An 11,417-nucleotide genomic window follows, 5' to 3' on the forward strand; every position below is an offset into this window, starting at 1 on the left:
GGAAAAGTAGCTAAGATGAGTGTGTGTGTGTGTGTGTGTGTGTGTGTGCACAGGAGATTCTTTCCCTGGAGATTTTCATCTGTGATTTCTTCAAGGGAAAATGTGGGAATAGAAAAAGTTAATCAGACTTATTGTTGAGACTGCTCCAGAGTAAAATGTGGCTCTGACACTTTGTATTTTCATGAGGTTTGTAGCAACAGTTATGTGAGAAATGGCCCAGAATTCATGAGACACATGGAAGAGTTAACATGATATATCTATTAGAGGGTTTGTTCTGTCTTTTTTTTCCCCCCAGTGGTAAAAGGGTTTTAAAGGTCCTGATCTTGCATTCCTCATTTCTGAGGCCCTTTGGAACCCTGAGAGATGAAGGCAAATCTTCATTAAGCAGATCTGCCTCCTTTATCATGTAATGATTAGTTCTACTACAGCAATAATCTCTATTGCTCTGTGCTGGATCTGCACAATAAATAGCTTTCAAAATTGATTAAACAGCTCAGCAACTATTCACCTTCAAACAATTTATTGCTCCATAAATTGTGGAGCAATAAGAGACAATAGAGATTGCCCCACTGTTCCCCATCACATTCCGTGTACAGTCTAGGGTTGCCAAGCCTCCAGGTTTGGCCTGGAGTCCCCAGGAATTAAAGATTAATCTTTAATTAAGAATTATGTCGTGATTAAATCTCCAGGAACATATCCAACCATAACTGGCAACCCTAGTACAGTCCTTAGTGTGGCATACACACAGAACAAACCACGGGAGTTTGACAGGACTCTGTAGGACCCACCTAGTCATTGTATCTATTTTGGGAGCTTCTTCCAACACACCTGTAGGGAACCCAACATGGTGGCTGGATGGGGAACATGCAGGTCTTTGAGTTCCCCAGAGTCCTCTCTTTCTACAGTGATACTTTCCAGTCATAGCACTCCACAGATACCATTTCATTATGTGCCCGGGGTGCCTTCCACTAGTGTAAATAAGGCGTGTCCTGCTAAGGTCACTGGAAGTTAAAGGAATTAAACCAGTGTATCTGAAAGGAGACTCAAGCACAGGCTGTTCCCTTCTCAAATTAGTGCTGAGTTGACAACCCTAAAGGGTGAAGTTCCCTATCTCTCCCTGCAGCTGTTGCAGTACAGGCAAGTAACCCATCTGTGAGGGGAGGGGATTTGCTAAATGGATAATTAAACATTGAACCAAAGGGCCAAACCTCGGGACAGTGCCTCAGTTCTCCCTTGGTCCTGACTGGCAAACTCCTGAATCTTCAATGGAAGCCTTGGCTGAGCGCGTAAGCAGCTGAGCAGTTTGCCCCCACTGGAATTAGAGATGCAAACAAGAGCTCGGTTCACTTCTCGCCCACACTCTGGGCAGTGCAGGATGTGCCTTGTAATAGATATTTTGATTTTTGCTCAATCTGGTTTTAAATTGCTGTTGAGTTGTGGCTTCTATCACTTCCCTTAGGAATATCTTCCCCAGTCTAACAGATCTCTCAGAGTAAGATTCGCCCCGTGCAGAAGAACGTAAGCAACATTTAAACTCTATTTTGAGGGTTTAAGTGGGGCCTGTGCTTTGTGCTAGCTCTCTGAATGCTGGGGAATTTCCTCAAATTCTAGGGATTATGTCCCAGTATGCAGCTTGATTTTTTTTTTCTTAATTTCACTCCATTACTCCTAGCTCTATCCTCTGGGATGATAAGCAGTTCCCTCTCACCTTGGGGTTTATACCTTTGTGTGGAAGCTCTTATCATATATACAGGCCTAAATTTTCAAATGCGGCCACTGATTCTGAATGTCTCTGTTTCTGTGCCCACTTTAAAGGGGATTGCTTTTCCCCAGTGTGGAGCATCCGCCCTCTGAAAATGAAGCTGCTTTAAGGTCTCAAGTTGGGCTACCAAAATCCGTAGTAACTTCTGAAATTTGGAATTCTTGGGTTCTGACTAATCCCATGAGATATTGGTGAACTAGCCGACAATCTGTGGATGGCTTTCCATGGGCTATCAATGCCCTGAAACAGACACAGAGAGCAGCTGGGAGCTGAATGTAAGATTGGCCATATTGGGTCAGATCAATGGTGCATCTCCCCCAGGATCCTGTCTTCAGACAGTGGCTGATGTCAGATGAACAGAACAGGGCAATTTATCAAAGATCCATCCCCTGTCATCCAGTCCCAGCTGCTGGCAGTCAGATGTTTTGGGATACCCAGAGCATGGGGTTGCATTCCTGACCATCTTGGCTAATACCCATTGATGGCCCTATCCCCCATGAACTTATCTAATTGTTGTCTGAAACGAGTTATATTTTTGGCCTTCACAACATCCCCTGGCAATGAATTCCACAGGGTAACTCTGCATTGTGTGAAGAGATACTTCCTTTCGTTTGTTTTAAACCTGCTGCCTGTTAATTTAATTGGGTGACCCCTGGTTCTTGTGTTGTGTGAAGGGGTAAATAACACTTCCCTATTCACTTTCTCCACCCCATTCACGATTTGTGATGGGATGTTCACCCCACACCATCCCTGAAGGGGTTAAAATGGCTCAGAAAGGGCTACTTGATAGGATGGGCTGCACCTGGGTGAGGTGAAGGCTAGATAGACATCCCTAATTGCACCTGAAGCCCAGCTGGGCAGGAGAAGGAAGGGCTTCTATAAAGCCAGGGAGAGAAGAGCAGTAAGGGGGTTCAGGGGGAGGGAGTCTGCAGTCATTCTCAGAGCTGGGGGAAAAAAAAAGGAGTAGGAAGAGACCTAGAGAAAACAGCAGCAAGGGTGAGACTGTGTGGACCTTAGCTGCTGAGTACAGGGTCTCCAGGCTGGAACCCAGTGTAGAGAATGGGCCCAGGAAAGTGGCACAGACAGGGAAGTGAACTTTGAAGACTGCCTGAGGTGGTTTGTTTAAAGCCACTTTGATACCCCCAAAGGAGCTGGTCCAAGGGCCAGGCTATGAAGAGGAAGCGCTGCAGCTTGTGGTGTGCGCAAGAGGCTGCCAAGTGAGAGACTGGGACAAGGGGCCGCGAAACCACACGAGGAGGCGTCAAACCAGCACTGAGCTAATCCCCAGGAGGCGACACAACAGTGAGTGGCATGAACCCAGTGATGTGATTTTCTAGATCTCTGTCATATCTCCTCTTATCCATTTCTTTTCTAACCTGAACAGGCCCAGGCTTTTTACTCTCTCCTCATATCGTAGTTGTTCCATACCCCTAATCATTTTTGTTGCCTCTCCCCTCCTATTTTTTTTTTAGATGGAGTGATTTGAACTTCATGCAGTTTTCATGCAGTGTGGGCATACCATGGATTTATATAGTGGCATTATGATATTTTCTGTCTTATTATCTATCCCATTCCTAATGGTTCCAAACATTCTGTTAGCTTTTTTGATTGATGCTGCACAATGAGCTGATGTTTTCAGTGAACTATCCACAATGACTCCAGGGTCTCTTTCTTGAGTGATAACCCTCTAATTTAGAACCTATTGCTTTGGATGTATAGTTTGGATTATATTTTCCAATGTGCATTACTGTGTATTTATCAACATTGAATTTCATCTGCCATTTTCTTGCCCAGTCACCCAGTTTTGTGAGATCCCTTTGTAACTCTTTGCAGTCAGCTTTGGACTTAACTAGCTTGAGTAATTTTGTATCATCTGCAAACTTTGCCACCTCACTGTTTACCCCTTTTGCTAGTTCATTTATGAATATGTTGTATAGCACAGGTCCCAGTACAGATCCTTGGGGGACCCTGCTATTTACCTCTTTCCATTCTGAAAACTGATAATTTATTCCTACCCTTTGTTTCCCATCTTTTAACCAGTTACTGACCCATGAGATGACCTTCCCTCTTATCCCGTGCCTACTTTGGTTAAGAGCCTTTGGTGATGGACCTTGTCAAAGGCTTACTGAAAGTCCAAGCACAGTATATTCCCTGTTTCACCCTAGTCCACATGTTGGTTGATCCTCTCAAAGAATTCTAATAGATCAGTGAGACACAATTTCCCTTTACAAAAGCTGTGTTGACTCTTCCCCAACATATTGTGTTTATCTACATCTAATAATTCTGTTCTTTACCATAGTTTTGATTAATTTGCCTGATACTGAAATTAGGCTTACTGGCCTGTAATTGCCAGGAATGCTTTTGGAGCCTTTTAAAAAAAAAATCAGTGTTATATTATCTATATCCACTGCTACAGAGGCTGATTTAAGTGATGATAGGTTACATACTACAGTTCTGCAATTTCATATCTGAGTTCCTTCATAACTCTTGGGTGAATACCATCTGATCCTGGTGACTTTTAACTATTAAGTTTATCAGTTTGTTCCCAAACCACCTCTACTGGCACCTCAATCTGGAACAGTTCTTCAGATTTGTCACCTAAAAAAAATGGCTCAGGTGTGGGATTCTCCCTCATATCCTCTGCAGTGAAGAGTGATGCAAAGATTTCATTTATTCTGAGGATAACTTCTGCATTTTGCCATTGGGAGACATAGTGCTGAGCTTGAAATATTTGATTAAACCTCCCAGTGAGACCCCACAGCAGAAAGCAGAAGAGGAAGCTGGGGACAATATGTGGTTCCTTTCTTTAATACGCACAAAGATTCCTTTTCACTTCAGTTTCACGACTTAGCATTTCTGGTGTCAATAACTTACAGATAATACTAGTTCTGGGTAGGGATGGAGGGGAATTTGGGCCTAAAATGAACAATGTGGCCTTGCCATCAGGGAGAGGGGTGGAGTATGGTTGCCTTGTGCACCTAGCAATTCTTAACCCAAAGAATGGACTGACAGTCCTGAACCAGAGGCATGCTGGTGTGGGGGTGAAGTTGTTCCTATGCTCTGGCTATTCTGCAGTGGATCAAAATTGTCTTTTTGTTCTGTGTGTACAGCACTGACCACAATGGGATCCTGTTCTATGGCTGGGGTTCCCGGGAGCTCTGATAATACAAATATGAGGAATAATGATCATGATGGCCCTCAGATGCCATTGCAGCCAGGGTAGAGCATGCTTGAGGACTGCATCTTGCAGCCAAGTGTGGCCCTAGGGTAGTGGAGCCACAATTTGCTCCTCATCTCTGTGCCTGCACTAATTGCGGTCTTTATCCACCCAAGTGGTGCAGCTGGGGGAGCTTACCTCATGTCTGTTAATGTGCATCAACGTAGCCCCTAGGGGAGACGGGCTCCCCAGGTGAGAAGGGAGTGAGGTGTCCAAAGGCCCAGTCAGTTGAAAGCTGGTGTTTGGTGTTGCTGAGAGATGTCATGTTGTGACACCCATTGTTTTGTCCCATTTCCAGCCTTCCCATGGTACCCCTCGTATGGCACTGAGCCACTGATGAAATCTTTCTAATTTCCTTGTCCCACCCTGTTGTTTCCAGCCTGTCCTGCAGAGCACATGTGAGTTTGCTCCCTCAACGGACTGTAACTTGTGACCAATTCATTATTCTCACCAGAGCCCCCAACGAGTTGCACTGGTGGGGTGGGGGGATGGTGCAGTGAGCTGGGTATTAGCCAGAGATGTGGGTTCAGTTCCTTGCTGTCACAGGCTGCCTGCATGACCTTGGACAAGTCACGTAGCGTCTCTGTGCTTCAGTCCCCCCTGTGCAAGTGGCCATAATAAACAGCATTCCCCTACCTCACAGGGGTGCTGGGAGGATGAATACATTCACCATCATGAGGTGCAAGATATTACGGAAACAGGGGGCATGGAAGTGTCACAGATAAGTGCCGAGTTACAATTAACAGCCTTCGGCCTCCATGACACATCATAGAGACCTGCTGACAACCCGGACTCCTTTGTTCTTTTTCCTTATTATTTACTCCTCTTGGGGAGTATTGGATATGCTCAAAGGTTGCTACTATAATTATCTTACTGCCTCCGATAAAGCAAAGCCTAATTATGTCTTCGATACTGTTAATAGTTCACTTTCATTGTGATGCCAAACTAGCAGCCAGGCTTCCCATTCCAGTGCTTCTCCATTCTTAAATGATTGGACTGAATTTAGAGCTGGGACGCTGCTGGGGTGACGTCCTTTAGCCATCCATTGAACAGGTGCAGCATGAGCCAGGGGAAAGCAGGCTGCCTCCACGTGGGCATAAGCTTTTCATTGCAGCTGCGTGAAGCAAATAGGGACGTTTCTGTTCAAAAGGTGCAATACCCCCCACTTCTCCCATCCCCGCACTTAATGGCCTATTGTCCTCATTGGTGGTGTAACTACAAAGGAAATGCCCTCCGCAATGTGGTGATAGGGCTGGTATTAGCTTTGTGAGTAATTGGGTGGGTTTGGGTGGTGGTTCTGCTCCTGCATCTGAGCAGCTGGTTTTAGCACAGGCAGAGAGTCCTGTTCACATAAGAACATAAGAATGGCCATACTGGGTCAGAGCAAAGGTCCATCCAGCCCAGTATCCTGTCTTCCGACAGTGGCCAATGCCAGGTACCCCAGAGGGAATGAACCTAACAGGTAATGATCAAGTGATCTCTCTCTCCTGACATCCATCTCCACCCTCTGACAAACAGAGGCTAGGGACACCATTCCTTACCCATCCTGGCTAATAGCCATTAATGGACTTAACCTCCATGAATTTACCTAGTTCTCTTTTAAACCCTACTATAGTCCTAGCCTTCACAACCTCCTCAGCCAAGGAGTTCCAAGGGTTGACACTGCCAGTATCCAACTGCCCCTTCCTTTTATCCCCAGGCCACCCTCACTCTGTATGTTTAACTGGAAATGGCCTGCTAGCAACTCCATTTGCAGAACTGACCTCTTCACAGCTAGGGTTTCCAAGCCTCCCGAGTGGCTGACACCCCACAACTCGAGTTGGAGAATATTTAACCATTTAAAGCACCGGATTCTCTCTTCTCTGTCTGATTCTTCTCCTTGCTGGTCTTTGTAGCATCAAGCATTAGTGTAGGTCTGTTGCCAGTCCCTGCTGGCAAGTAAGCCCTGTACGTCTTCCATTGGGGATGTGCTCCCTAAGTCAGCCTAGGCCTGTCTGTGTTCCAAGCATGGGCTTTATTAAATTCATATAAGACACCATTCTGGGGACCCTTGCGGCCTCAGCCAGCGGGTTACTTTATTTGTCCTGAGCCAAGAAATAGGGTCACGGCACAATCAACTTGGATCAACAGATGCAAAACAGGGCAGGGGCCCTGGCTTCAAAAATATCATTCGTCTCATCAGCCTTTATGTCTTAGTTTTCAGATTAGACAACACCATTTTGTTCAATCACGTAGCAGTTTCTAAGCAAGACGTGGTGAAAGCAGACTTGTGTCCTCTGCTGGCTACCTGCTCTTGCTGCGCTTTCCTCTCTAGCTGTGATTATCTTTAGTTGAAGGTTTAGCTGGAAACATCCAGTCAGAAGCCGAACAGCCGGTTTAGAGGACATTCCTAACTAAGATTTACTGCGTGATTCAAAGCTTCAACTATCTGTAACCAATACCAAAAAAATACATAGAAGTAACCCTGGGTCTGAATGAGACAGACCAAAACCAGGAACTTTGAAATTAAGGATCCGTCCTCACAACACGGAACATGGTCAGTGTAGCCAGCAAATGCAGAAATAAAGGGAACAAAGGCAAATGTAGGCTGAATTGTACTGAGGGCAGAAAAAATCATATCTATTGGAGTGCAGAATAGTATCCCAAACGAAGTGACAAGACCCCAGAACTGGCTGTTTGAAGGCCACTTGCCTTCCCTTCCTGTATCCACAAGAAACCCCTAATACAGCAAGCCAGAGATGCAGCACTTGTGTACCGGTCTGCAGGCGTATGTAGGAGTCCGTCAGTGCAAGCTAGTTCTGTACAGGTCTGTGGGGTTGCAGGCAAGTGGCTGCTTGAGCCATGCTCTGCACATAGTGTTATCCTTTGGACACTGTTTCAACTGTGGAACAACACTGCCACCCTCTGGCCCAAGAAAGAGACACGTCTTCCCAGAGCTCTTCACTGCACCATATCCCCTGGCCGGTGCCAGTAAACCATCCTCAGACCAAAGGGAATCTGTGCAGGCCTAAGGGCATGGGAGGATGGATGTTGTTACTATTGATAGTCACTGTCATTTATGTCATGCAACAAATGGTGCCTGACATAGCAATCTGGTGTACCAAGAGCTGTGTGTGCCCCAGATCCTCTCTTCATACAAGCAGGGTGCTGCAGCTAAACCAAAGGTCAGCAACCTCTGGCACAGCTCGCCAGGGTAAGCCCCCTAGTGGGCTGGGATAGTTTGTTTACCTGCCGCATCGGCAGGTTCAGCGGACCGCGGCTCCCACTGGCCGCGGTTCGCCGTCCCAGGCCAATGGGGGCAGCGGGAAGTGCCGCGGGCCAAGGAATGTGCTGGCCGTGGCTTCCCGCCACCCCCATTGGCCTGGAGCGGCGAACCATGGCCAGTGGGAGCCGCAGTCCACCGAACCTGCCGACACAGCAGATAAACAAACTGGCCCGGCCCACCAGGGTGCTTACCCTGGCAACCCGCGTGCCAGAAGTTGCTGACCCCTGAGCTAAACTTTCATGTGATTTTAGGTAACAGGTTCTGCAGTGACAGCTTGGGTACTGGAGTTCCCATGTTTATCTACAGAACAGGTATAACTTGGGTAAAGGCAGGGCAAGCTTCCTCCTATGCTGTTCCACCAGTCTGACTCCTGGGCACAATGGGGTGACAAGGCAGTTTGGTCTCTCTGGTACTTTCAGTCCTTGCTCTCTGGGCTGAGGCTGCCAGCCAGTGTGCCCAGAGCAACAGTAACTTCTGGGATGTGGGCCCCTGGCTGCTGCAATGGACTGAGACTGACCAAACTCATGACACACAGGCCAGCAAAACAGACCTCAGGTGATGACAAATACTTGCCACTGTTAACATGGGCTGGTTGTGAAACTGCTGCATGGAGAAGAAAATAGTCTATACAGCCCATTACTGCTCTCCTGAGCCATCCACTCACCACAAGGCTAATCTTGAAGGAAGCAGACCGTAGCACTGGGAATTTCACAAGCAAACCTGGCCTGGTGAAATCTCCAACCTTGTTTTGCAAACTCAAGACACATGGGCACAGTCTACATCAGAGCCACACCTGAGGCCAACATAGAGCGAGGGTGGAAACTGCTTTACCTGACAAGCAAAGGGGCAAAAGAGAGGAAAGTGGCAGGAAAACAATCCTAGGAGAGTATCTTATAAAGCAGAGTCTTTCCCTGTTTTGTCACACCCCTTTGTGGCTGCTTTTCTTGCTATCCCCTTCCACCACCTGTGTGTACTTTACATCACCATTTATGGTATCTCTGTATTTGGCCTCTTGTGGGGTCCCTCCATCCCATGGAGGATTTGCCCATCACCTGGGTTTCTAAGCACCAAGTATCCATAAGCTGCAAAGATGCAATTTTCCTTGCAAACTTTTTAGGCTAAGAAAAAGCAGAACTTAACCCAATCTTGCTGCAAATGCCCCCTGCCGCATTTCATTACTAATGAGCTGGAAATGCAGCTGGAGGGAGCAGCAGCAAAGCACAGGGTTATTAATGCTGCCTCTTACCCCTAGGCATGTGCAATAAATATGCTTCTTGATGTATGTGACACACTCAGAGCACCCTCAGGGGTAAAGACCTAATGAACAGTAAGAGAGTCTAGGGTCAGAGCTTGACTCTGACAGGAGGGGCCTGTTAGGTCAGTGATGGAAATGAGCTGCTTTTAAGTAGCAAAGCTGCTATTTTTCCCCCTGACTGAATTCTGCCTGGGGAAGTGAGGGCTCATCTGCACCTGCTGGCACACTCCAAAGCTGGCAGAACAGAGCTGTGAAAAACTGCAGAGAGGCTGTGTCAATGCTCTGACCAACTTCAGAACAACGAGCGTCCTGGCCCTTGAAAATTCCTTCTGACTGCAAGGGGAATATCTTTGACTAGGTGGGTTCGTTCCTATGGTGCTGCATGTTAGACTGCAGTGCAAGCCTTTGGGGGCAGAGGCCATGTTCCTTTATGGACTGTGGAGGCCACACATTGCAGGAGCTCAGTGAATAATAAAAGATTGTAAAGCACTGCAGAGTTCTTCAGGATGAAAGGGCCTTTGTAAAAATAAGAAATAAATATTAACAAAGGTAGACTGGACTGGATTTGGTGCCCCTACCCCCAGGTCTGGCTTTAGGCCAATTCCACCAATTCCCCCGAATCGGGCCCTACGCCTAGTGACAGAGCCACTGGGGGGTGGAGCAAGTGGTCGAGAATCCCTTCCCTGGCTAGAGGCTCCTTTTTAATTTTTACTCACCTGGCAGCGCTCTGGGTTGTCACCGGCGGGTCCTTCACTCGCTCCAGGTCTTCAGCAGCACTTTGGCGGGACTTTGGCTTTTAGTGCCACCGAAGACCCGGAGCGAGTGAAGGACCCACCGCCAAAGACTAGGAGCGCCACCTGGTGAGTACAAGCCCCATGTGTTTTTTTTACGTTTTTTTTAAAGTCATCCCTGCCAGGGCCCCGTCGAAACTGTTCGAATCAGGCCCCACGTTTCCTAAAGCCGGCCCTGCCTACCCCTTCCACACGCGCACATTGGTGACCTCTGGGGCTGGAGCCAAGCTTTGACTCAGTTCCATCTTGAGCTGTTAATAAACAATTTTGGCCTATGTGGCCTGGAGAAAAGGAGGCTAAGATGCAGTTGTTTACAGTGAATAAGTACACCTGGAGCTAGATTTTTTTTTTTCAAGGGTACAGCACCCATAATGGGGAGCAGATTTTTAAAGGACCAACTTCTTCTTCAGAGCTCTGTGTTTGAAGTTTGAAAGCTTGCCTCTCTCACCGACAGAAGTTGGTCCAATAAAAGATATTACCTCACCCACCTTGTGTTTCTAATGTCCTGGGACTGACATGGCTACAACAACACTGCGTTCTTCATGGATCAGGCATTTGAGATTCAGTGCGTGTTTCTAGAATATTGTTTCATTGATTTGTATTTAGACGTGAGGTTGAGGTGCAAAATTCAGAGCCAGATTCCAAACCACTCCAATTCAGGAGCATTCAGATCAGGGGCATTGGACTTTGCTCTGTCTCTGTGTCTCCTGCACATTGACAATGGAGTGCTTAGTTTGTGGGAGGCAAGAATGATAAAACATCCAAGATATTTCCTATCTGGAACACGCAAGAAATTAGCCACCTGCCCTGCTGTTGAAAGTTCTATCTATAAAACCTTAGGATTTTATACTGCCACCCATTACTGTAATATCTGGGTGCCTTCTGTGTAAAATCAATAACAGTAGCAAAGTCCCTAGTGGACTTCATGGAGTGGTGTCAGGTACATCCACTATGTGCTGGCACTTTGAGGAAAGTTGGCAGGCACAGTGCCATCTGCCTTAGCAGGGATGCAATCAATAATTTGCTATCATCATTTATTTGAATTGCCTTCCCGATAGACACGACACTGCTTCTCTCAGTGCGTAAAGGTACTGGGTAAGGTACGGTAATCAAAATCAATAACATTT

Source organism: Mauremys mutica, chromosome 4 (assembly GCF_020497125.1).
Source record: "Mauremys mutica isolate MM-2020 ecotype Southern chromosome 4, ASM2049712v1, whole genome shotgun sequence".
Taxonomy (NCBI): Eukaryota; Metazoa; Chordata; order Testudines; family Geoemydidae; genus Mauremys; species Mauremys mutica.